The sequence below is a fragment of the Ambystoma mexicanum genome, chromosome 5p (genome assembly GCF_040938575.1).
Source record: "Ambystoma mexicanum isolate Mex_15411 chromosome 5p, UKY_AmexF1_1, whole genome shotgun sequence".
NCBI classification, from domain to species: domain Eukaryota; kingdom Metazoa; phylum Chordata; class Amphibia; order Caudata; family Ambystomatidae; genus Ambystoma; species Ambystoma mexicanum.
Genome location: NC_090930.1, coordinates 742,860,384 through 742,882,826, shown reverse-complemented (window position 1 = coordinate 742,882,826; position 22,443 = coordinate 742,860,384). Strand labels below are relative to the sequence as shown.

The window sequence follows — 22,443 nt, the reverse complement described above, 5'->3', positions numbered from 1 at the left end:
GCTCTTTAGCCACAATGAAACCCACCACTTTCTGTGGTGTGAAAGACCCATGGTGTAATGGTAGCACCCTGGAGGTTGAATCCAATAATTTGCATTCAAATCTCTGTAAGAGTTTACCATCAGTCGAACCTTTCCCTTATCGTTTATTGTGGATGTCTTCTTTGAAGAAAGATATGATCCAACTAAAGTAAGTACATTCACGAATGGGCCCTTGGTCGGTACAAACAGTATTTATACACCTCAGGCCTTTTGTGAATTAAGAAAAGTGTGTTCTTCGTTCTATTTTTCATCTCAAACTGATACCTTCATTTTACAAACATGTAAAGACTGTTAAGACGCTTGATTAATATCATTGATTCTGAATGTGGTCGCTTTTCGTAGGATTAACCCTTTAACAATTTTGAAAGAGAATGGCGATACAATAGAGCTGCTTTTCCCAAAATGGTATTATTAATGTTGTTGCTGCATCTTCAAGTAAAAAGAGAATCCATTGGGTCACAGATTGAGCATGTTTCTTAACATTGAGTTAAGTTTGAAAATTTCAAATCTGTTATGTATGTTTCCGATGCAGATCTGCCCATCGACTCAGAATGACCTCACTGTTCATACATTTAAAAAAAATGTATAAAGGTTAAGGTGCTAGGCACAAAAGTGGATTTTTATGAAAAGTTATGCCAGAGAGTGAGAGCGAAAATGAATACCCTACACCACTAACCTCATGAATATTACTATCTTTGGCCTATAATTTAAGACAACAAGGAGACAAAGTGTGTTAGAGCAAGAGAGAGGTTCCACCGAGACTTGAACTCGGATCGCTGGATTCAAAGTCCAAAGTGCTAACCATTACACCATGGAACCCTTGTTGAGCAGAGCTTCATAAGGGCAATGAGAATATAGGGCACAGTCAAGATTTTTACTGACCTATAGTAACCGTTTACTGATATTATATCGAAGCAGCACTGTTGCTGTTGGATGCTGTGCAATCGCAAAGTATTGGCTTCATGTCTCATTTGGATTAAATTCTTCCTCTGGAGTCTAATGATATAGGAATATTACATATTTTCTCTGATGTGCTCTGTTTTTCCAGAATGAAGTGCATCATGCTACTGAATATGTGGGTTCCATGGAGTAATGGTTAGCACTCTGGACTCTGAATCCAGCGATCCGAGTTCAAGTCTTGGTGGGACCTTGGGGCTGCTTCACTTTTAGAGTTGCCTTTCATTTGCAGATAGATATAACAGCAATAGCTTTGCTTTACAGCCCACTTTGATGGCAGTCTTCTTTGACCAAAGAACATTAATAGTTTCTGGGGATGACTCTCTTTTGCCACAAAGAAACTGCCCACTCTCATATCTCCAAAGCTCCAAGGTATAATGGCTATTAAACTGGCTTTTGATCTCAGCGATTTGCATTGAAAGCCCAGGAGGCCTCTAAAATCAGTTGAATTGTTTCCTGATAATTTAGAGTTTATTTCTTCTTTCGAGAAAGGTGTGATCCAAATAAAGTAAGTACATTTAAACAAGGGCACTTGATCAGTAAATGCACTACTTTCTAGAACTCATAACTCTTGTAAGTTATAAAAAGTTTGCTCTCCATACAGTTTGTCAACTCAAAGAATTACATTTTTTACACATTTAATAAGACCATCAAATTGCTTGAAACATAGGAATGATTGTGAAAGTGAATATGATTCACCAAAATAATTGTATAACATTTTTTAATGTCAATAAAATAGGGCTTTTTCCAATCTTTTCACATCAATGTTGTTTCTGCATGTTCCAGTGAGCAGAGAATCTACTGCACATAGTGTGTACATTTTTCTTTTCATAGAGTTAAGGTTGGACATTATTCATCTGTGGAAAATGTTTCTGAGAGATATCTGGGTGCCCACTCTGATTGACCTTAGGGATTGTACATTAACGATATGTAGTTGCATCACTGTATTGGTATCAGGCACCAAAGTGCATTTAAATGTAATGTCGTGCAGAGAGAGAGAGAGTGTGAAAACGGCTACCTGAGTCGACTGAACTTCTGAATATTAACTCTGTTGAATTGTAATTTGAGAAATTAGAAAATGGAGTGTAAGAGCAAGATAACGGTTCCACCGAGACTTGAACTCGGATCGTTGGATTCAAAGTCCAAAGTGCTAACCATTACACCATGGAACCCTTGCAAGATGCACCTGAGAGCGTTGAATCAGAAATGGCAATATAGAGCACATTTACAATTTTTACAGATTCATAGTCCCAATTGACTGATATCATACAAACACAGCGATGTTGTCGATTGACGTTGTGCTATAGCAATCTCTGTGCTTTATAGAGCATGTAGATCAAATTCTTCCTCTTGAGGCATATGATTAAGCAATATTAAATATTGTTTCTGACTGCCTCTGTTTTGGCATAATGAAGTTCAGCATTTGCGGAAGTATTTAGGTTCCATGGTCTAATGGTTAGTAGGCTGGACTCTGAATTTAGTAATCTGACATGTTATAGCTATATTTTGTTTTCCTTTGGGTGTATTGTCATTTTATGCACATAGATTTCCTAGCAGTGGCTGTGATGAATAGTTCAATTTGATAGCAGCTTCCTTTTGAGAATTTGAAAAAAAAAGAATTAAATAGTCTCTCTGGATGACTCTGCTTTGATTTCTATGTGCACATCCCTTTTGCGTTTCAGAGGGATTGACCAACATACACAACAGTGCTTGGAAGACCTCTTCCTCCCTCATGGCATGGAAAGCTAACCTCTCTCCTACCGTGTGTTTTTTTACTTTTTAACTTCCCCTTCCGAGTCATGATCATGTAACTGAATTTACATTTTTAGATTTTAACTGCAGTAGTTGCTTGTTTTTCATTTTTATTTTTTGTGTACGCATACATCCCTTTTTGTGGGGAGGGGGGAGTGATGTCTGTTTACTTATATTAGCTAATATAGGTCATTTTATGTCCGCTTACAATATGTGTCAGGATTTTTTATGTCGTTTCCAATCAATGTCTAATATCAAGTGGTTTGCAGCAGTCATACAAAGGCACGTAACACCCCCAAAACACCTACATAAGTTAGAAATACTCCGGAAGAGTACTCAGTTTATGAAAAGGCGGTGAATCCCAAATAGAACTGTAAATGTAAGCTAGCAAGCAGACCGTGCACCCCTGTTTGGAACTATGACCTGTGTGTTGCCCTCTATTAACAGAACAATGTAACTGCAGCCCATGTCACATAAAATAGAAAGTAGAGATTATGCAAATTAACTCCCAGAAGAGCCTGGTGTCACCCCAAAAGGTGTCATGCTTTTCACACCAAGAAACATCCACACATAGATCCCTGCGAACCTCAAAAACGTACAGGAAACCCTGTCCAGCGCTTTGCTCCCAGAGGAGATAAGGTTGAAAAACCACTCTATGTTAAAAGTGTCCATAATCCATGCCAGCTGCCCTTTCTACAGAACCTGGCCGTTCGTGGCCATTCGGGGCCTAGGGGCATGAGTGGAAGGGTTTAACCTGCCTGGGTTCTTGGGCATGGTTTCATCATGCCTTAGTTTACAATGGCACTCTGCCACTTTGTCAGGCTTTAAAGAAGCCTGACTCCTGCAGAGCAAAAGATCTGATTATTTCCTTACATGTTTTGTACGTAAGAATGCGGATGGTGCTCTGAGCCTCCTATGGTGGTTATTAAGCATGGTATACATACCATAGCATGTAACTGTGCCTACAAATGGAACATTTTGTTCATTTATTAGGGAGTTGTGAAAATGGCAAAATCAAATTGCCATTACTGACACAGACCAGCTGCCGCTGTCCGGACATTTCGTCGAAAGACATTTCGTCGACGTAATTTGGTCGAAAGCCAAATGGTTGATTTTTTAATTTATTTATATATATTTTTTTAGGTTGTAGTTTAGGGAAAAAAAGGGTTTTTTAGAAAAAAAGGGGGTTGGGGGGACCCCCCAAACCCCCCTCCCAAAAAAAAAAGTGAAAATAAAAAACAAAAGCAATTCGACCATTTGGTTTTCGACCAAATGGTTTCGACCAATTGTCCTGTCGACAAATTTTTTTCGACGAAATGTCTGGCAACCCAGCTGCCGACTGTTGCTATTGACAGGAGTTCCAGGTGTATACACTGAGGAGATCACCAGTTCAATTACCTGTGAACGCATTTTGAAGCTCATTCACAACCAGTTCATGCCCGTTCTCTCCATTTTGGCTTTCTGGCTGCCGAGGGGCCCTTCAGTAATGTTCTTTGCTAACCATTACACCATGGGCCCCTTGCTGGTGCAACCTGACAGAGTTGTAACAGAAATGAGAATCGAGATCTCATGCATCATTTTAACAAACTCATATTCCTAGCCCACGGATATTATGCAAATGTGGAACTGTTTAGTTGGTTGTTGGGCAATAGCAAACTCTTTGCTTTACAGCTCATTTGGATAGGATTCTTCCTCTGGAGGCATAAGATAAAAGAATATTGCATACATTCTCTAAAAGGCGCTTTTTTTGCTGCAATGACGTTCATCATGTCACTAAGTATGTAGGTTCCATGGTGTAATGGTTAGCACTCTGGACTCTGAATCCAGCGATCCGAGTTCAAATCTTGGTGGGACCTTGGGAATTACTGTGTTTGTTTTCCTCTCAGTGTCTTGTTTTAATAGCAATGACGCTGCTGTGTCGCCCACTTTCATAGCAGTATTCCCTGGGTGCATTTGAAAAAAGAAAGATTTTCCATGGATGACGCTCTTTAGCCACAATGAAACCCACCACTTTCTGTGGTGTGAAAGACCCATGGTGTAATGGTAGCACCCTGGAGGTTGAATCCAATAATTTGCATTCAAATCTCTGTAAGAGTTTACCATCAGTCGAACCTTTCCCTTATCGTTTATTGTGGATGTCTTCTTTGAAGAAAGGTATGATCCAACTAAAGTAAGTACATTCACGAATGGGCCCTTGGTCGGTACAAACAGTATTTATACACCTCAGGCCTTTTGTGAATTAAGAAAAGTGTGTTCTTCGTTCTATTTTTCATCTCAAACTGATACCTTCATTTTACAAACATGTAAAGACTGTTAAGACGCTTGATTAATATCATTGATTCTGAATGTGGTCGCTTTTCATAGGATTAACCCTTTAACAATTTTGAAAGAGAATGGCGATACAATAGAGCTGCTTTTCCCAAAATGGTATTATTAATGTTGTTGCTGCATCTTCAAGTAAAAAGAGAATCCATTGGGTCACAGATTGAGCATGTTTCTTAACATTGAGTTAAGTTTGAAAATTTCAAATCTTTTATGTATGTTTCCGATGCAGATCTGCCCATCGACTCAGAATGACCTCACTGTTCATACATTTAAAAAAAATGCATAAAGGTTAAGGTGCTAGGCACAAAAGTGGATTTTTATGAAAAGTTATGCCAGAGAGTGAGAGCGAAAATGAATACCCTACACCACTAACCTTATGAATATTACTATCTTTGGCCTATAATTTAAGACAACAAGGAGACAAAGTGTGTTAGAGCAAGAGAGAGGTTCCACCGATCGCTTGATTCAAAGTCCAAAGTGCTAACCATTACACCATGGAACCCTTGTTGAGCAGAGCTTCATAAGGGCAATGAGAATATAGGGCACAGTCAAGATTTTTACTGACCTATAGTAACCGTTTACTGATATTATATCGAAGCAGCACTGTTGCTGTTGGATGCTGTGCAATCGCAAAGTATTGGCTTCATGTCTCATTTGGATTAAATTCTTCCTCTGGAGTCTAATGATATAGGAATATTACATATTTTCTCTGATGTGCTCTGTTTTTCCAGAATGAAGTGCATCATGCTACTGAATATGTGGGTTCCATGGAGTAATGGTTAGCACTCTGGACTCTGAATCCAGCGATCCGAGTTCAAGTCTTGGTGGGACCTTGGGGCTGCTTCACTTTTAGAGTTGCTTTTCATTTGCAGATAGATATAACAGCAATAGCTTTGCTTTACAGCCCACTTTGATGGCAGTCTTCTTTGACCAAAGAACATTAATAGTTTCTGGGGATGACTCTCTTTTGCCACAAAGAAACTGCCCACTCTCATATCTCCAAAGCTCCAAGGTATAATGGCTATTAAACTGGCTTTTGATCTCAGCGATTTGCATTGAAAGCCCAGGAGGCCTCTAAAATCAGTTGAATTGTTTCCTGATAATTTAGAGTTTATTTCTTCTTTCGAGAAAGGTGTGATCCAAATAAAGTAAGTACATTTAAACAAGGGCACTTGATCAGTAAATGCACTACTTTCTAGAACTCATAACTCTTGTAAGTTATAAAAAGTTTGCTCTCCATACAGTTTGTCAACTCAAAGAATTACATTTTTTACACATTTAATAAGACCATCAAATTGCTTGAAACATAGGAATGATTGTGAAAGTGAATATGATTCACCAAAATAATTGTATAACATTTTTTAATGTCAATAAAATAGGGCTTTTTCCAATCTTTTCACATCAATGTTGTTTCTGCATGTTCCAGTGAGCAGAGAATCTACTGCACATAGTGTGTACATTTTTCTTTTCATAGAGTTAAGGTTGGACATTATTCATCTGTGGAAAATGTTTCTGAGAGATATCTGGGTGCCCACTCTGATTGACCTTAGGGATTGTACATTAACGATATGTAGTTGCATCACTGTATTGGTATCAGGCACCAAAGTGCATTTAAATGTAATGTCGTGCAGAGAGAGAGAGAGAGTGAAAACGGCTACCTGAGTCGACTGAACTTCTGAATATTAACTCTGTTGAATTATAATTTGAGAAATTAGAAAATGGAGTGTAAGAGCAAGATAACGGTTCCACCGAGACTTGAACTTGGATCGTTGGATTCAAAGTCCAAAGTGCTAACCATTACACCATGGAACCCTTGCAAGATGCACCTGAGAGCGTTGAATCAGAAATGGCAATATAGAGCACATTTACAATTTTTACAGATTCATAGTCCCAATTGACTGATATCATACAAACACAGCGATGTTGTCGATTGACGTTGTGCTATAGCAATCTCTGTGCTTTATAGAGCATGTAGATCAAATTCTTCCTCTTGAGGCATATGATTAAGCAATATTAAATATTGTTTCTGACTGCCTCTGTTTTGGCATAATGAAGTTCAGCATTTGCGGAAGTATTTAGGTTCCATGGTCTAATGGTTAGTAGGCTGGACTCTGAATTTAGTAATCTGACATGTTATAGCTATATTTTGTTTTCCTTTGGGTGTATTGTCATTTTATGCACATAGATTTCCTAGCAGTGGCTGTGATGAATAGTTCAATTTGATAGCAACTTCCTTTTGAGAATTTGAAAAAAAAAGAATTAAATAGTCTCTCTGGATGACTCTGCTTTGATTTCTATGTGCACATCCCTTTTGCGTTTCAGAGGGATTGACCAACATACACAACAGTGCTTGGAAGACCTCTTCCTCCCTCATGGCATGGAAAGCTAACCTCTCTCCTACCATGTGTTTTTTTACTTTTTAACTTCCCCTTCCGAGTCATGATCATGTAACTGAATTTACATTTTTAGATTTTAACTGCAGTAGTTGCTTGTTTTTCATTTTTATTTTTTGTGTACGCATACATCCCTTTTTGTGGGGAGGGGGGAGTGATGTCTGTTTACTTATATTAGCTAATATAGGTCATTTTATGTCCGCTTACAATATGTGTCAGGATTTTTTATGTCGTTTCCAATCAATGTCTAATATCAAGTGGTTTGCAGCAGTCATACAAAGGCACGTAACACCCCCAAAACACCTACATAAGTTAGAAATACTCCGGAAGAGTACTCAGTTTATGAAAAGGCGGTGAATCCCAAATAGAACTGTAAATGTAAGCTAGCAAGCAGACCGTGCACCCCTGTTTGGAACTATGACCTGTGTGTTGCCCTCTATTAACAGAACAATGTAACTGCAGCCCATGTCACATAAAATAGAAAGTAGAGATTATGCAAATTAACTCCCAGAAGAGCCTGGTGTCACCCCAAAAGGTGTCATGCTTTTCACACCAAGAAACATCCACACATAGATCCCTGCGAACCTCAAAAACGTACAGGAAACCCTGTCCAGCGCTTTGCTCCCAGAGGAGATAAGGTTGAAAAACCACTCTATGTTAAAAGTGTCCATAATCCATGCCAGCTGCCCTTTCTACAGAACCTGGCCGTTCGTGGCCATTCGGGGCCTAGGGGCATGAGTGGAAGGGTTTAACCTGCCTGGGTTCTTGGGCATGGTTTCATCATGCCTCAGTTTACAATGGCACTCTGCCACTTTGTCAGGCTTTAAAGAAGCCTGACTCCTGCAGAGCAAAAGATCTGATTATTTCCTTACATGTTTTGTACGTAAGAATGCGGATGGTGCTCTGAGCCTCCTATGGTGGTTATTAAGCATGGTATACATACCATAGCATGTAACTGTGCCTACAAATGGAACATTTTGTTCATTTATTAGGGAGTTGTGAAAATGGCAAAATCAAATTGCCATTACTGACACAGACCAGCTGCCGCTGTCCGGACATTTCGTCGAAAGACATTTCGTCGAAAGACATTTGGTCGACGTAATTTGGTCGAAAGCCAAATGGTTGATTTTTTAATTTATTTATATATATTTTTTTAGGTTGTAGTTTAGGGAAAAAAAAGGGGTTTTTAGAAAAAAAGGGGGTTGGGGGGACCCCCCAAACCCCCCTCCCAAAAAAAAAAGTGAAAATAAAAAACAAAAGCAATTCGACCATTTGGTTTTCGACCAAATGGTTTCGACCAATTGTCCTGTCGACAAATTTTTTTCGACGAAATGTCTGGCAACCCAGCTGCCGACTGTTGCTATTGACAGGAGTTCCAGGTGTATAAACTGAGGAGATCACCAGTTCAATTACCTGTGAACGCATTTTGAAGCTCATTCACAACCAGTTCATGCCCGTTCTCTCCATTTTGGCTTTCTGGCTGGCCGAGGGGCCCTTCAGTAATGTTCTTTGCTAACCATTACACCATGGGCCCCTTGCTGGTGCAACCTGACAGAGTTGTAACAGAAATGAGAATCGAGATCTCATGCATCATTTTAACAAACTCATATTCCTAGCCCACGGATATTATGCAAATGTGGAACTGTTTAGTTGGTTGTTGCGCAATAGCAAACTCTTTGCTTTACAGCTCATTTGGATAGGATTCTTCCTCTGGAGGCATAAGATAAAAGAATATTGCATACATTCTCTAAAAGGCGCTTTTTTTGCTGCAATGACGTTCATCATGTCACTAAGTATGTAGGTTCCATGGTGTAATGGTTAGCACTCTGGACTCTGAATCCAGCGATCCGAGTTCAAATCTCGGTGGGAACTTGGGAATTACTGTGTTTGTTTTCCTCTCAGTGTCTTGTTTTAATAGCAATGACGCTGCTGTGTCGCCCACTTTCATAGCATTATTCCCTGGGTGCATTTGAAAAAAGAAAGATTTTCCATGGATGACGCTCTTTAGCCACAATGAAACCCACCACTTTCTGTGGTGTGAAAGACCCATGGTGTAATGGTAGCACCCTGGAGGTTGAATCCAATAATTTGCATTCAAATCTCTGTAAGAGTTTACCATCAGTCGAACCTTTCCCTTATCGTTTATTGTGGATGTCTTCTTTGAAGAAAGGTATGATCCAACTAAAGTAAGTACATTCACGAATGGGCCCTTGGTCGGTACAAACAGTATTTATACACCTCAGGCCTTTTGTGAATTAAGAAAAGTGTGTTCTTCGTTCTATTTTTCATCTCAAACTGATACCTTCATTTTACAAACATGTAAAGACTGTTAAGACGCTTGATTAATATCATTGATTCTGAATGTGGTCGCTTTTCATAGGATTAACCCTTTAACAATTTTGAAAGAGAATGGCGATACAATAGAGCTGCTTTTCCCAAAATGGTATTATTAATGTTGTTGCTGCATCTTCAAGTAAAAAGAGAATCCATTGGGTCACAGATTGAGCATGTTTCTTAACATTGAGTTAAGTTTGAAAATTTCAAATCTTTTATGTATGTTTCCGATGCAGATCTGCCCATCGACTCAGAATGACCTCACTGTTCATACATTTAAAAAAAATGCATAAAGGTTAAGGTGCTAGGCACAAAAGTGGATTTTTATGAAAAGTTATGCCAGAGAGTGAGAGCGAAAATGAATACCCTACACCACTAACCTTATGAATATTACTATCTTTGGCCTATAATTTAAGACAACAAGGAGACAAAGTGTGTTAGAGCAAGAGAGAGGTTTCACCGAGACTTGAACTCGGATCGCTGGATTCAAAATCCAAAGTGCTAACCATTACACCATGGAACCCTTGTTGAGCAGAGCTTCATAAGGGCAATGAGAATATAGGGCACAGGCAAGATTTTTACTGACCTATAGTAACCGTTTACTGATATTATATCGAAGCAGCACTGTTGCTGTTGGATGCTGTGCAATCGCAAAGTATTGGCTTCATGTCTCATTTGGATTAAATTCTTCCTCTGGAGTCTAATGATATAGGAATATTACATATTTTCTCTGATGTGCTCTGTTTTTCCAGAATGAAGTGCATCATGCTACTGAATATGTGGGTTCCATGGAGTAATGGTTAGCACTCTGGACTCTGAATCCAGCGATCCGAGTTCAAGACTCGGTGGGACCTTGGGGCTGTTTCTCTTTTAGATTGCCTTTCACTTGCAGATAGATATAACAGCAATAGCTTTGCTTTACAGCCCACTTTGATGGCAGTCTTCTTTGACCAAAGAATATTAATAGTTTCTGGGGATGACTCTCTTTTGCCACAAAGAAACTGCCCACTCTCATATCTCCAAAGCTCCAAGGTATAATGGCTATTAAACTGGCTTTTGATCTCAGCGATTTGCATTGAAAGCCCAGGAGGCCTCTAAAATCAGTTGAATTGTTTCCTGATAATTTAGAGTTTATTTCTTCTTTCGAGAAAGGTGTGATCCAAATAAAGTAAGTACATTTAAACAAGGGCACTTGATCAGTAAATGCACTACTTTCTAGAACTCATAACTCTTGTAAGTTATAAAAAGTTTGCTCTCCATACAGTTTGTCAACTCAAAGAATTACATTTTTTACACATTTAATAAGACCATCAAATTGCTTGAAACATAGGAATGATTGTGAAAGTGAATATGATTCACCAAAATAATTGTATAACATTTTTTAATGTTAATAAATAGGGCTTTTTCCAATCTTTTCACATCAATGTTGTTTCTGCATGTTCCAGTGAGCAGAGAATCTACTGCACATAGTGTGTACATTTTTCTTTTCATAGAGTTAAGGTTGGACATTATTCATCTGTGGAAAATGTTTCTGAGAGATATCTGGGTGCCCACTCTGATTGACCTTAGGGATTGTACATTAACGATATGTAGTTGCATCACTGTATTGGTATCAGGCACCAAAGTGTATTTAAATGTAATGTTGTGCAGAGAGAGAGAGAGTGTGAAAACGGCTACCTGAGTCGACTGAACTTCTGAATATTAACTCTGTTGAATTGTAATTTGAGAAATTAGAAAATGGAGTGTAAGAGCAAGATAACGGTTCCACCGAGACTTGAACTCGGATCGTTGGACTCAAAGTCCGAAAGTGCTAACCATTACACCATGGAACCCTTGCAAGATGCACCTGAGAGCGTTGAATCAGAAATGGCAATATAGAGCACATTTACAATTTTTACAGATTCATAGTCCCAATTGACTGATATCATACAAACACAGCGATGTTGTCGATTGACGTTGTGCTATAGCAATCTCTGTGCTTTATAGAGCATGTAGATCAAATTCTTCCTCTTGAGGCATATGATTAAGCAATATTAAATATTGTTTCTGACTGCCTCTGTTTTGGCATAATGAAGTTCAGCATTTGCGGAAGTATTTAGGTTCCATGGTCTAATGGTTAGTAGGCTGGACTCTGAATTTAGTAATCTGACATGTTATAGCTATATTTTGTTTTCCTTTGGGTGTATTGTCATTTTATGCACATAGATTTCCTAGCAGTGGCTGTGATGAATAGTTCAATTTGATAGCAGCTTCCTTTTGAGAATTTGAAAAAAAAAGAATTAAATAGTCTCTCTGGATGACTCTGCTTTGATTTCTATGTGCACATCCCTTTTGCGTTTCAGAGGGATTGACCAACATACACAACAGTGCTTGGAAGACCTCTTCCTCCCTCATGGCATGTAAAGCTAACCTCGCTCCTACCGTGTGTTTTTTTACTTTTTAACTTCCCCTTCCGAGTCATGATCATGTAACTGAATTTACATTTTTAGATTTTAACTGCAGTAGTTGCTTGTTTTTCATTTTTATTTTTTGTGTACGCATACATCCCTTTTTGTGGGGAGGGGGGAGTGATGTCTGTTTACTTATATTAGCTAATATAGGTCATTTTATGTCCGCTTACAATATGTGTCAGGATTTTTTATGTCGTTTCCAATCAATGTCTAATATCAAGTGGTTTGCAGCAGTCATACAAAGGCACGTAACACCCCCAAAACACCTACATAAGTTAGAAATACTCCGGAAGAGTACTCAGTTTATGAAAAGGCGGTGAATCCCAAATAGAACTGTAAATGTAAGCTAGCAAGCAGACCGTGCACCCCTGTTTGGAACTATGACCTGTGTGTTTCCCTCTATTAACAGAACAATGTAACTGCAGCCCATGTCACATAAAATAGAAAGTAGAGATTATGCAAATTAACTCCCAGAAGAGCCTGGTGTCACCCCAAAAGGTGTCATGCTTTTCACACCAAGAAACATCCACACATAGATCCCTGCGAACCTCAAAAACGTACAGGAAACCCTGTCCAGCGCTTTGCTCCCAGAGGAGATAAGGTTGAAAAACCACCCTATGTTAAAAGTGTCCATAATCCATGCCAGCTGCCCTGTCTATAGAACCTGGCCGTTCGTGGCCCTTCGGGGCCTAGGGGCATGAGTGGAAGGGTTTAACCTGCCTGGGTTCTTGGGCATGGTTTCATCATGCCTCAGTTTACAATGGCACTCTGCCACTTTGTCAGGCTTTAAAGAAGCCTGACTCCTGCAGAGCAAAAGATCTGATTATTTCCTTACATGTTTTGTACGTAAGAATGCGGATGGTGCTCTGAGCCTCCTATGGTGGTTATTAAGCATGGTATACATACCATAGCATGTAACTGTGCCTACAAATGGAACATTTTGTTCATTTATTAGGGAGTTGTGAAAATGGCAAAATCAAATTGCCATTATTGACACAGACCAGCTGCCGCTGTCCGGACATTTCGTCGAAAGACATTTGGTCGACGTAATTTGGTCGAAAGCCAAATGGTCGATTTTTTAATTTATTTATATATATATTTTTTAGGTTGTAGTTTAGGGAAAAAAAGGGTTTTTTAGAAAAAAAGGGGGTTGGGGGGACCCCCCCAACCCCCACCCCCCAAAAAAAAAATGTGAAAATAAAAAACAAAAGCAATTCGAACATTTGGTTTTCGACCAAATGGTTTCGACCAATTGTCCTGTCGACAAATTTATTTCGACGAAATGTCTGGCAACCCAGCTGCCGACTGTTGCTATTGACAGGAGTTCCAGGTGTATAAACTGAGGAGATCACCAGTTCAATTACCTGTGAACGCATTTTGAAGCTCATTCACAACCAGTTCATGCCCGTTCTCTCCATTTTGGCTTTCTGGCTGGCCGAGGGGCCCTTCAGTAATGTTCCTTGCTAACCATTACACCATGGGCCCCTTGCTGGTGCAACCTGACAGAGTTGTAACAGAAATGAGAATCGAGATCTCATGCATCATTTTAACAAACTCATATTCCTAGCCCACGGATATTATGCAAATGTGGAACTGTTTAGTTGGTTGTTGCGCAATAGCAAACTCTTTGCTTTACAGCTCATTTGGATAGGATTCTTCCTCTGGAGGCATAAGATAAAAGAATATTGCATACATTCTCTAAAAGGCGCTTTTTTTGCTGCAATGACGTTCATCATGTCACTAAGTATGTAGGTTCCATGGTGTAATGGTTAGCACTCTGGACTCTGAATCCAGCGATCCGAGTTCAAATCTCGGTGGGACCTTGGGAATTACTGTGTTTGTTTTCCTCTCAGTGTCTTGTTTTAATAGCAATGACGCTGCTGTGTCGCCCACTTTCATAGCATTATTCCCTGGGTGCATTTGAAAAAAGAAAGATTTTCCATGGATGACGCTCTTTAGCCACAATGAAACCCACCACTTTCTGTGGTGTGAAAGACCCATGGTGTAATGGTAGCACCCTGGAGGTTGAATCCAATAATTTGCATTCAAATCTCTGTAAGAGTTTACCATCAGTCGAACCTTTCCCTTATCGTTTATTGTGGATGTCTTCTTTGAAGAAAGGTATGATCCAACTAAAGTAAGTACATTCACGAATGGGCCCTTGGTCGGTACAAACAGTATTTATACACCTCAGGCCTTTTGTGAATTAAGAAAAGTGTGTTCTTCGTTCTATTTTTCATCTCAAACTGATACCTTCATTTTACAAACATGTAAAGACTGTTAAGACGCTTGATTAATATCATTGATTCTGAATGTGGTCGCTTTTCATAGGATTAACCCTTTAACAATTTTGAAAGAGAATGGCGATACAATAGAGCTGCTTTTCCCAAAATGGTATTATTAATGTTGTTGCTGCATCTTCAAGTAAAAAGAGAATCCATTGGGTCACAGATTGAGCATGTTTCTTAACATTGAGTTAAGTTTGAAAATTTCAAATCTTTTATGTATGTTTCCGATGCAGATCTGCCCATCGACTCAGAATGACCTCACTGTTCATACATTTAAAAAAAATGCATAAAGGTTAAGGTGCTAGGCACAAAAGTGGATTTTTATGAAAAGTTATGCCAGAGAGTGAGAGCGAAAATGAATACCCTACACCACTAACCTTATGAATATTACTATCTTTGGCCTATAATTTAAGACAACAAGGAGACAAAGTGTGTTAGAGCAAGAGAGAGGTTCCACCGATTCAAAGTCCAAAGTGCTAACCATTACACCATGGAACACTTGTTGAGCAGAGCTTCATAAGGGCAATGAGAATATAGGGCACAGTCAAGATTTTTACTGACCTATAGTAACCGTTTACTGATATTATATCGAAGCAGCACTGTTGCTGTTGGATGCTGTGCAATCGCAAAGTATTGGCTTCATGTCTCATTTGGATTAAATTCTTCCTCTGGAGTCTAATGATATAGGAATATTACATATTTTCTCTGATGTGCTCCGTTTTTCCAGAATGAAGTGCATCATGCTTCTGAATATGTGGGTTCCATGGAGTAACGGTTAGCACTCTGGACTCTGAATCCAGCGATCCGAGTTCAAGTCTCGGTGGGACCTTGGGGCTGCTTCTCTTTTAGAGTTGCCTTTCACTTGCAGATAGATATAACAGCAATGGCTTTGCTTTACAGCCCACTTTGATGGCAGTCTTCTTTGACCAAAGAATATTAATAGTTTCTGGGACTGGGGATGACTCTCTTTTGCCACAAAGAAACTGCCCACTCTCATATCTCCAAAGCTCCAAGGTATAATGGCTATTAAACTGGCTTTTGATCTCAGCGATTTGCATTGAAAGCCCAGGAGGCCTCTAAAATCAGTTGAATTGTTTCCTGATAATTTAGAGTTTATTTCTTCTTTCGAGAAAGGTGTGATCCAAATAAAGTAAGTACATTTAAACAAGGGCACTTGATCAGTAAATGCACTACTTTCTAGAACTCATAACTCTTGTAAGTTATAAAAAGTTTGCTCTCCATACAGTTTGTCAACTCAAAGAATTACATTTTTTACACATTTAATAAGACCATCAAATTGCTTGAAACATAGGAATGATTGTGAAAGTGAATATGATTCACCAAAATAATTGTATAACATTTTTTAATGTTAATAAAATAGGGCTTTTTCCAATCTTTTCACATCAATGTTGTTTCTGCATGTTCCAGTGAGCAGAGAATCTACTGCACATAGTGTGTACATTTTTCTTTTCATAGAGTTAAGGTTGGACATTATTCATCTGTGGAAAATGTTTCTGAGAGATATCTGGGTGCCCACTCTGATTGACCTTAGGGATTGTACATTAACGATATGTAGTTGCATCACTGTATTGGTATCAGGCACCAAAGTGCATTTAAATGTAATGTCGTGCAGAGAGAGAGAGAGAGTGTGAAAACGGCTACCTGAGTCGACTGAACTTCTGAATATTAACTCTGTTGAATTGTAATTTGAGAAATTAGAAAATGGAGTGTAAGAGCAAGATAACGGTTCCACCGAGACTTGAACTCGGATCGTTGGATTCAAAGTCCAAAGTGCTAACCATTACACCATGGAACCCCTGCAAGATGCACCTGAGAGCGTTGAATCAGAAATGGCAATATAGAGCACATTTATAATTTGTACAGATTCATAGTCCCAATTGACTGATATCATACAAACACAGCGGTGTTGTCGATTGACGTTGTGCTATAGCAATCTCTGTGCTTTATAGAGCATGTAGATCAAATTCTTCCTCTTGAGGCATATGATTAAGCAATATTAAATATTGTTTCTGACTGCCTCTGTTTTGTCATAATGAAGTTCAGCATTTGCGGAAGTATTTAGGTTCCATGGTCTAATGGTTAGTAGGCTGGACTCTGAATTTAGTAATCTGACATGTTATAGCTATATTTTGTTTTCCTTTGGGTGTATTGTCATTTTATGCACATAGATTTCCTAGCAGTGGCTGGGATGAATAGTTCAATTTGATAGCAGCTTCCTTTTGAGAATTTGAAAAAAAAAGAATTAAATAGTCTCTCTGGATGACTCTGCTTTGATTTCTATGTGCACATCCCTTTTGCGTTTAAGAGGGATTGACCAACATACACAACAGTGCTTGGAAGACCTCTTCCTCCCTCATGGCATGTAAAGCTAACCTCTCTCCTACCTTGTGTTTTTTTACTTTTTAACTTCCCCTTCCGAGTCATGATCATGTAACTGAATTTACATTTTTAGATTTTAACTGCAGTAGTTGCTTGTTTTTCATTTTTATTTTTTGTGTACCCATACATCCCTTTTTGTGGGGAGGGGGGAGTGATGTCTGTTTACTAATATTAGCTAATATAGGTCATTTTATGTCCGCTTACAATATGTGTCAGGATTTTTTATGTCGTTTCCAATCAATGTCTAATATCAAGTGGTTTGCAGCAGTCATACAAAGGCACGTAACACCCCCAAAACACCTACATAAGTTAGAAATACTCCGGAAGAGTACTCAGTTTATGAAAAGGCGGTGAATCCCAAATAGAACTGTAAATGTAAGCTAGCAAGCAGACCGTGCACCCCTGTTTGGAACTATGACCTGTGTGTTGCCCTCTATTAACAGAACAATGTAACTGCAGCCCATGTCACATAAAATAGAAAGTAGAGATTATGCAAATTAACTCCCAGAAGAGCCTGGTGTCACCCCAAAAGGTGTCATGCTTTTCACACCAAGAAACATCCACACATAGATCCCTGCGAACCTCAAAAACGTACAGGAAACCCTGTCCAGCGCTTTGCTCCCAGAGGAGATAAGGTTGAAAAACCACCCTATGTTAAAAGTGTCCATAATCCATGCCAGCTGCCCTGTCTATAGAACCTGTCTGTTCGTGGCCGTTCGGGGCCTAGGGGCATGAGTGGAAGGGTTTAACCTGCCTGGGTTCTTGGGCATGGTTTCATCATGCCTCAGTTTACAATGGCACTCTGCCACTTTGTCAGGCTTTAAAGAAGCCTGACTCCTGCAGAGCAAAAGATCTGATTATTTCCTTACATGTTTTGTACGTAAGAATGCGGATGGTGCTCTGAGCCTCCTATGGTGGTTATTAAGCATGGTATACATACCATAGCATGTAACTGTGCCTACAAATGGAACATTTTGTTCATTTATTAGGGAGTTGTGAAAATGGCAAAATCAAATAGCCATTACTGACACAGACCAGCTGCCGCTGTCCGGACATTTCGTCGAAAGACATTTCGTCGAAAGACATTTGGTCGACGTAATTTGGTCGAAAGCCAAATGGTTGATTTTTTAATTTATTTATATATATTTTTTTAGGTTGTAGTTTAGGGAAAAAAGGGGTTTTTAGAAAAAAAGGGGGTTGGGGGGACCCCCCAAACCCCCCTCCCAAAAAAAAGTGAAAATAAAAAACAAAAGCAATTCGACCATTTGGTTTTCGACCAAATGGTTTCGACCAATTGTCCTGTCGACAAATTTTTTTCGACGAAATGTCTGGCAACCCAGCTGCCGACTGTTGCTATTGACAGGAGTTCCAGGTGTATAAACTGAGGAGATCACCAGTTCAATTACCTGTGAACGCATTTTGAAGCTCATTCACAACCAGTTCATGCCCGTTCTCTCCATTTTGGCTTTCTGGCTGCCGAGGGGCCCTTCAGTAATGTTCTTTGCTAACCATTACACCATGGGCCCCTTGCTGGTGCAACCTGACAGAGTTGTAACAGAAATGAGAATCGAGATCTCATGCATCATTTTAACAAACTCATATTCCTAGCCCACGGATATTATGCAAATGTGGAACTGTTTAGTTGGTTGTTGCGCAATAGCAAACTCTTTGCTTTACAGCTCATTTGGATAGGATTCTTCCTCTGGAGGCATAAGATAAAAGAATATTGCATACATTCTCTAAAAGGCGCTTTTTTTGCTGCAATGACATTCAGCATGTCACTAAGTATGTAGGTTCCATAGTGTAATGGTTAGCACTCTGGACTCTGAATCCAGCGATCCGAGTTCAAATCTCAGTGGGACCTTGGGAATTACTGTGTTTGTTTTCCTTTCAGTGTCTTGTTTTAATAGCAATGGCGCTGCTGTGTCGCCCACTTTCATAGCATTATTCCCTGGGTGCATTTGAAAAAAGAAAGATTTTCCATGGATGACGCTCTTTAGCCACAATGAAACCCACCACTTTCTGTGGTGTGAAAGACCCATAGTGTAATGGTAGCACCCTGGAGGTTGAATCCAATAATTTGCATTCAAATCTCTGTAAGAGTTTACCATCAGTCGAACCTTTCCCTTATCGTTTATTGTGGATGTCTTCTTTGAAGAAAGGTATGATCCAACTAAAGTAAGTACATTCACGAATGGGCCCTTGGTCGGTACAAACAGTATTTATACACCTCAGGCCTTTTGTGAATTAAGAAAAGTGTGTTCTTCGTTCTATTTTTCATCTCAAACTGATACCTTCATTTTACAAACATGTAAAGACTGTTAAGACGCTTGATTAATATCATTGATTCTGAATGTCGTCGCTTTTCATAGGATTAACCCTTTAACAATTTTGAAAGAGAATGGCGATACAATAGAGCTGCTTTTCCCAAAATGGTATTATTAATGTTGTTGCTGCATCTTCAAGTAAAAAGAGAATCCATTGGGTCACAGATTGAGCATGTTTCTTAACATTGAGTTAAGTTTGAAAATTTCAAATCTTTTATGTATGTTTCCGATGCAGATCTGCCCATCGACTCAGAATGACCTCACTGTTCATACATTTAAAAAAAATGCATAAAGGTTAAGGTGCTAGGCACAAAAGTGGATTTTTATGAAAAGTTATGCCAGAGAGTGAGAGCGAAAATGAATACCCTACACCACTAACCTTATGAATATTACTATCTTTGGCCTATAATTTAAGACAACAAGGAGACAAAGTGTGTTAGAGCAAGAGAGAGGTTCCACCGGGACTTGAACTCGGATCGCTGGATTCAAAGTCCAAAGTGCTAACCATTACACCATGGAACCCTTGTTGAGCAGAGCTTCATAAGGGCAATGAGAATATAGGGCACAGTCAAGATTTTTACTGACCTATAGTAACCGTTTACTGATATTATATCGAAGCAGCACTGTTGCTGTTGGATGCTGTGCAATCGCAAAGTATTGGCTTCATGTCTCATTTGGATTAAATTCTTCCTCTGGAGTCTAATGATATAGGAATATTACATATTTTCTCTGATGTGCTCTGTTTTTCCAGAATGAAGTGCATCATGCTACTGAATATGTGGGTTCCATGGAGTAATGGTTAGCACTCTGGACTCTGAATCCAGCGATCCCGAGTTCAAGTCTCGGTGGGACCTTGGGGCTGCTTCTCTTTTAGAGTTGCCTTTCATTTGCAGATAGATATAACAGCAATAGCTTTGCTTTACAGCCCACTTTGATGGCAGTCTTCTTTGACCAAAGAATATTAATAGTTTCTGGGGATGACTCTCTTTTGCCACAAAGAAACTGCCCACTCTCATATCTCCAAAGCTCCAAGGTATAATGGCTATTAAACTGGCTTTTGATCTCAGCGATTTGCATTGAAAGCCCAGGAGGCCTCTAAAATCAGTTGAATTTTTTCCTGATAATTTAGAGTTTATTTCTTCTTTCGAGAAAGGTGTGATCCAAATAAAGTAAGTACATTTAAACAAGGGCACTTGATCAGTAAATGCACTACTTTCTAGAACTCATAACTCTTGTAAGTTATAAAAAGTTTGCTCTCCATACAGTTTGTCAACTCAAAGAATTACATTTTTTACACATTTAATAAGACCATCAAATTGCTTGAAACATAGGAATGATTGTGAAAGTGAATATGATTCACCAAAATAATTGTATAACATTTTTTAATGTTAATAAAATAGGGCTTTTTCCAATCTTTTCACATCAATGTTGTTTCTGCATGTTCCAGTGAGCAGAGAATCTACTGCACATAGTGTGTACATTTTTCTTTTCATAGAGTTAAGGTTGGACATTATTCATCTGTGGAAAATGTTTCTGAGAGATATCTGGGTGCCCACTCTGATTGACCTTAGGGATTGTACATTAACGATATGTAGTTGCATCACTGTATTGGTATCAGGCACCAAAGTGCATTTAAATGTAATGTCGTGCAGAGAGAGAGAGAGTGTGAAAACGGCTACCTGAGTCCACTGAACTTCTGAATATTAACTCTGTTGAATTGTAATTTGAAAAATTAGAAAATGGAGTGTAAGAGCAAGATAACGGTTCCACCGAGACTTGAACTCGGATCGTTGGATTCAAAGTCCAAAGTGCTAACCATTACACCATGGAACCCTTCCAAGATGCACCTGAGAGCGTTGAATCAGAAATGGCAATATAGAGCACATTTACAATTTTTACAGATTCATAGTCCCAATTGACTGATATCATACAAACACAGCGATGTTGTCGATTGACGTTGTGCTATAGCAATCTCTGTGCTTTATAGAGCATGTAGATCAAATTCTTCCTCTTGAGGCATATGATTAAGCAATATTAAATATTGTTTCTGACTGCCTCTGTTTTGGCATAATGAAGTTCAGCATTTGCGGAAGTATTTAGGTTCCATGGTCTAATGGTTAGTAGGCTGGACTCTGAATTAAGTAATCTGACATGTTATAGCTATATTTTGTTTTCCTTTGGGTGTATTGTCATTTTATGCACATAGATTTCCTAGCAGTGGCTGTGATGAATAGTTCAATTTGATAGCAGCTTCCTTTTGAGAATTTGAAAAAAAAAGAATTAAATAGTCTCTCTGGATGACTCTGCTTTGATTTCTATGTGCACATCCCTTTTGCGTTTCAGAGGGATTGACCAACATACACAACAGTGCTTGGAAGACCTCTTCCTCCCTCATGGCATGGAAAGCTAACCTCTCTCCTACCTTGTGTTTTTTTACTTTTTAACTTCCCCTTCCGAGTCATGATCATGTAACTGAATTTACATTTTTAGATTTTAACTGCAGTAGTTGCTTGTTTTTCATTTTTATTTTTTGTGTACGCATACATCCCTTTTTGTGGGGAGGGGGGAGTGATGTCTGTTTACTTATATTAGCTAATATAGGTCATTTTATGTCCGCTTACAATATGTGTCAGGATTTTTTATGTCGTTTCGAATCAATGTCTAATATCAAGTGGTTTGCAGCAGTCATACAAAGGCACGTAACACCCCCAAAACACCTACATAAGTTAGAAATACTCCGGAAGAGTACTCAGTTTATGAAAAGGCGGTGAATCCCAAATAGAACTGTAAATGTAAGCTAGCAAGCAGACCGTGCACCCCTGTTTGGAACTATGACCTGTGTGTTGCCCTCTATTAACAGAACAATGTAACTGCAGCCCATGTCACATAAAATAGAAAGTAGAGATTATGCAAATTAACTCCCAGAAGAGCCTGGTGTCACCCCAAAAGGTGTCATGCTTTTCACACCAAGAAACATCCACACATAGATCCCTGCAAACCTCAAAAACGTACAGGAAACCATGTCCAGCGCTTTGCTCCCAGAGGAGATAAGGTTGAAAAACCACCCTATGTTAAAAGTGTCCATAATCCATGCCAGCTGCCCTGTCTATAGAACCTGGCCGTTCGGGGCCTAGGGGCATGAGTGGAAGGGTTTAACCTGCCTGGGTTCTTGGGCATG

General features: G+C 39.1%; 15 non-coding genes across 15 annotated transcripts; 7 read left to right on the top strand and 8 right to left on the bottom strand.

The window, feature by feature from the left end:
* Positions 1-786: 786 nt before the first annotated feature.
* Positions 787-858, bottom strand: TRNAQ-UUG (transfer RNA glutamine (anticodon UUG)). The gene has a single exon. It is a non-coding gene; the product is annotated as a tRNA-Gln (tRNA).
* A 1,238-nt stretch (positions 859-2,096) lies between these two features.
* TRNAQ-UUG (transfer RNA glutamine (anticodon UUG)) lies at positions 2,097-2,168 on the bottom strand. Its single transcript has one exon. It is a non-coding gene; the product is annotated as a tRNA-Gln (tRNA).
* Positions 2,169-4,532: 2,364 nt separating this feature from the next.
* TRNAQ-CUG (transfer RNA glutamine (anticodon CUG)) lies at positions 4,533-4,604 on the top strand. The gene has a single exon. It is a non-coding gene; the product is annotated as a tRNA-Gln (tRNA).
* A 2,209-nt stretch (positions 4,605-6,813) lies between these two features.
* Positions 6,814-6,885, bottom strand: TRNAQ-UUG (transfer RNA glutamine (anticodon UUG)). Its single transcript has one exon. It is a non-coding gene; the product is annotated as a tRNA-Gln (tRNA).
* A 2,381-nt stretch (positions 6,886-9,266) lies between these two features.
* TRNAQ-CUG (transfer RNA glutamine (anticodon CUG)) lies at positions 9,267-9,338 on the top strand. Its single transcript has one exon. It is a non-coding gene; the product is annotated as a tRNA-Gln (tRNA).
* Positions 9,339-10,251: 913 nt separating this feature from the next.
* TRNAQ-UUG (transfer RNA glutamine (anticodon UUG)) lies at positions 10,252-10,323 on the bottom strand. The gene has a single exon. It is a non-coding gene; the product is annotated as a tRNA-Gln (tRNA).
* Positions 10,324-10,582: 259 nt separating this feature from the next.
* On the top strand, positions 10,583-10,654 carry TRNAQ-CUG (transfer RNA glutamine (anticodon CUG)). The gene has a single exon. It is a non-coding gene; the product is annotated as a tRNA-Gln (tRNA).
* A 905-nt stretch (positions 10,655-11,559) lies between these two features.
* On the bottom strand, positions 11,560-11,632 carry TRNAQ-UUG (transfer RNA glutamine (anticodon UUG)). The gene has a single exon. It is a non-coding gene; the product is annotated as a tRNA-Gln (tRNA).
* Positions 11,633-14,001: 2,369 nt separating this feature from the next.
* Positions 14,002-14,073, top strand: TRNAQ-CUG (transfer RNA glutamine (anticodon CUG)). The gene has a single exon. It is a non-coding gene; the product is annotated as a tRNA-Gln (tRNA).
* A 1,222-nt stretch (positions 14,074-15,295) lies between these two features.
* Positions 15,296-15,367, top strand: TRNAQ-CUG (transfer RNA glutamine (anticodon CUG)). The gene has a single exon. It is a non-coding gene; the product is annotated as a tRNA-Gln (tRNA).
* A 915-nt stretch (positions 15,368-16,282) lies between these two features.
* TRNAQ-UUG (transfer RNA glutamine (anticodon UUG)) lies at positions 16,283-16,354 on the bottom strand. Its single transcript has one exon. It is a non-coding gene; the product is annotated as a tRNA-Gln (tRNA).
* Positions 16,355-18,730: 2,376 nt separating this feature from the next.
* Positions 18,731-18,802, top strand: TRNAQ-CUG (transfer RNA glutamine (anticodon CUG)). The gene has a single exon. It is a non-coding gene; the product is annotated as a tRNA-Gln (tRNA).
* Positions 18,803-19,715: 913 nt separating this feature from the next.
* TRNAQ-UUG (transfer RNA glutamine (anticodon UUG)) lies at positions 19,716-19,787 on the bottom strand. The gene has a single exon. It is a non-coding gene; the product is annotated as a tRNA-Gln (tRNA).
* A 259-nt stretch (positions 19,788-20,046) lies between these two features.
* On the top strand, positions 20,047-20,119 carry TRNAQ-CUG (transfer RNA glutamine (anticodon CUG)). The gene has a single exon. It is a non-coding gene; the product is annotated as a tRNA-Gln (tRNA).
* A 907-nt stretch (positions 20,120-21,026) lies between these two features.
* Positions 21,027-21,098, bottom strand: TRNAQ-UUG (transfer RNA glutamine (anticodon UUG)). Its single transcript has one exon. It is a non-coding gene; the product is annotated as a tRNA-Gln (tRNA).
* Between the last annotated feature and the right edge of the window lie 1,345 nt (positions 21,099-22,443).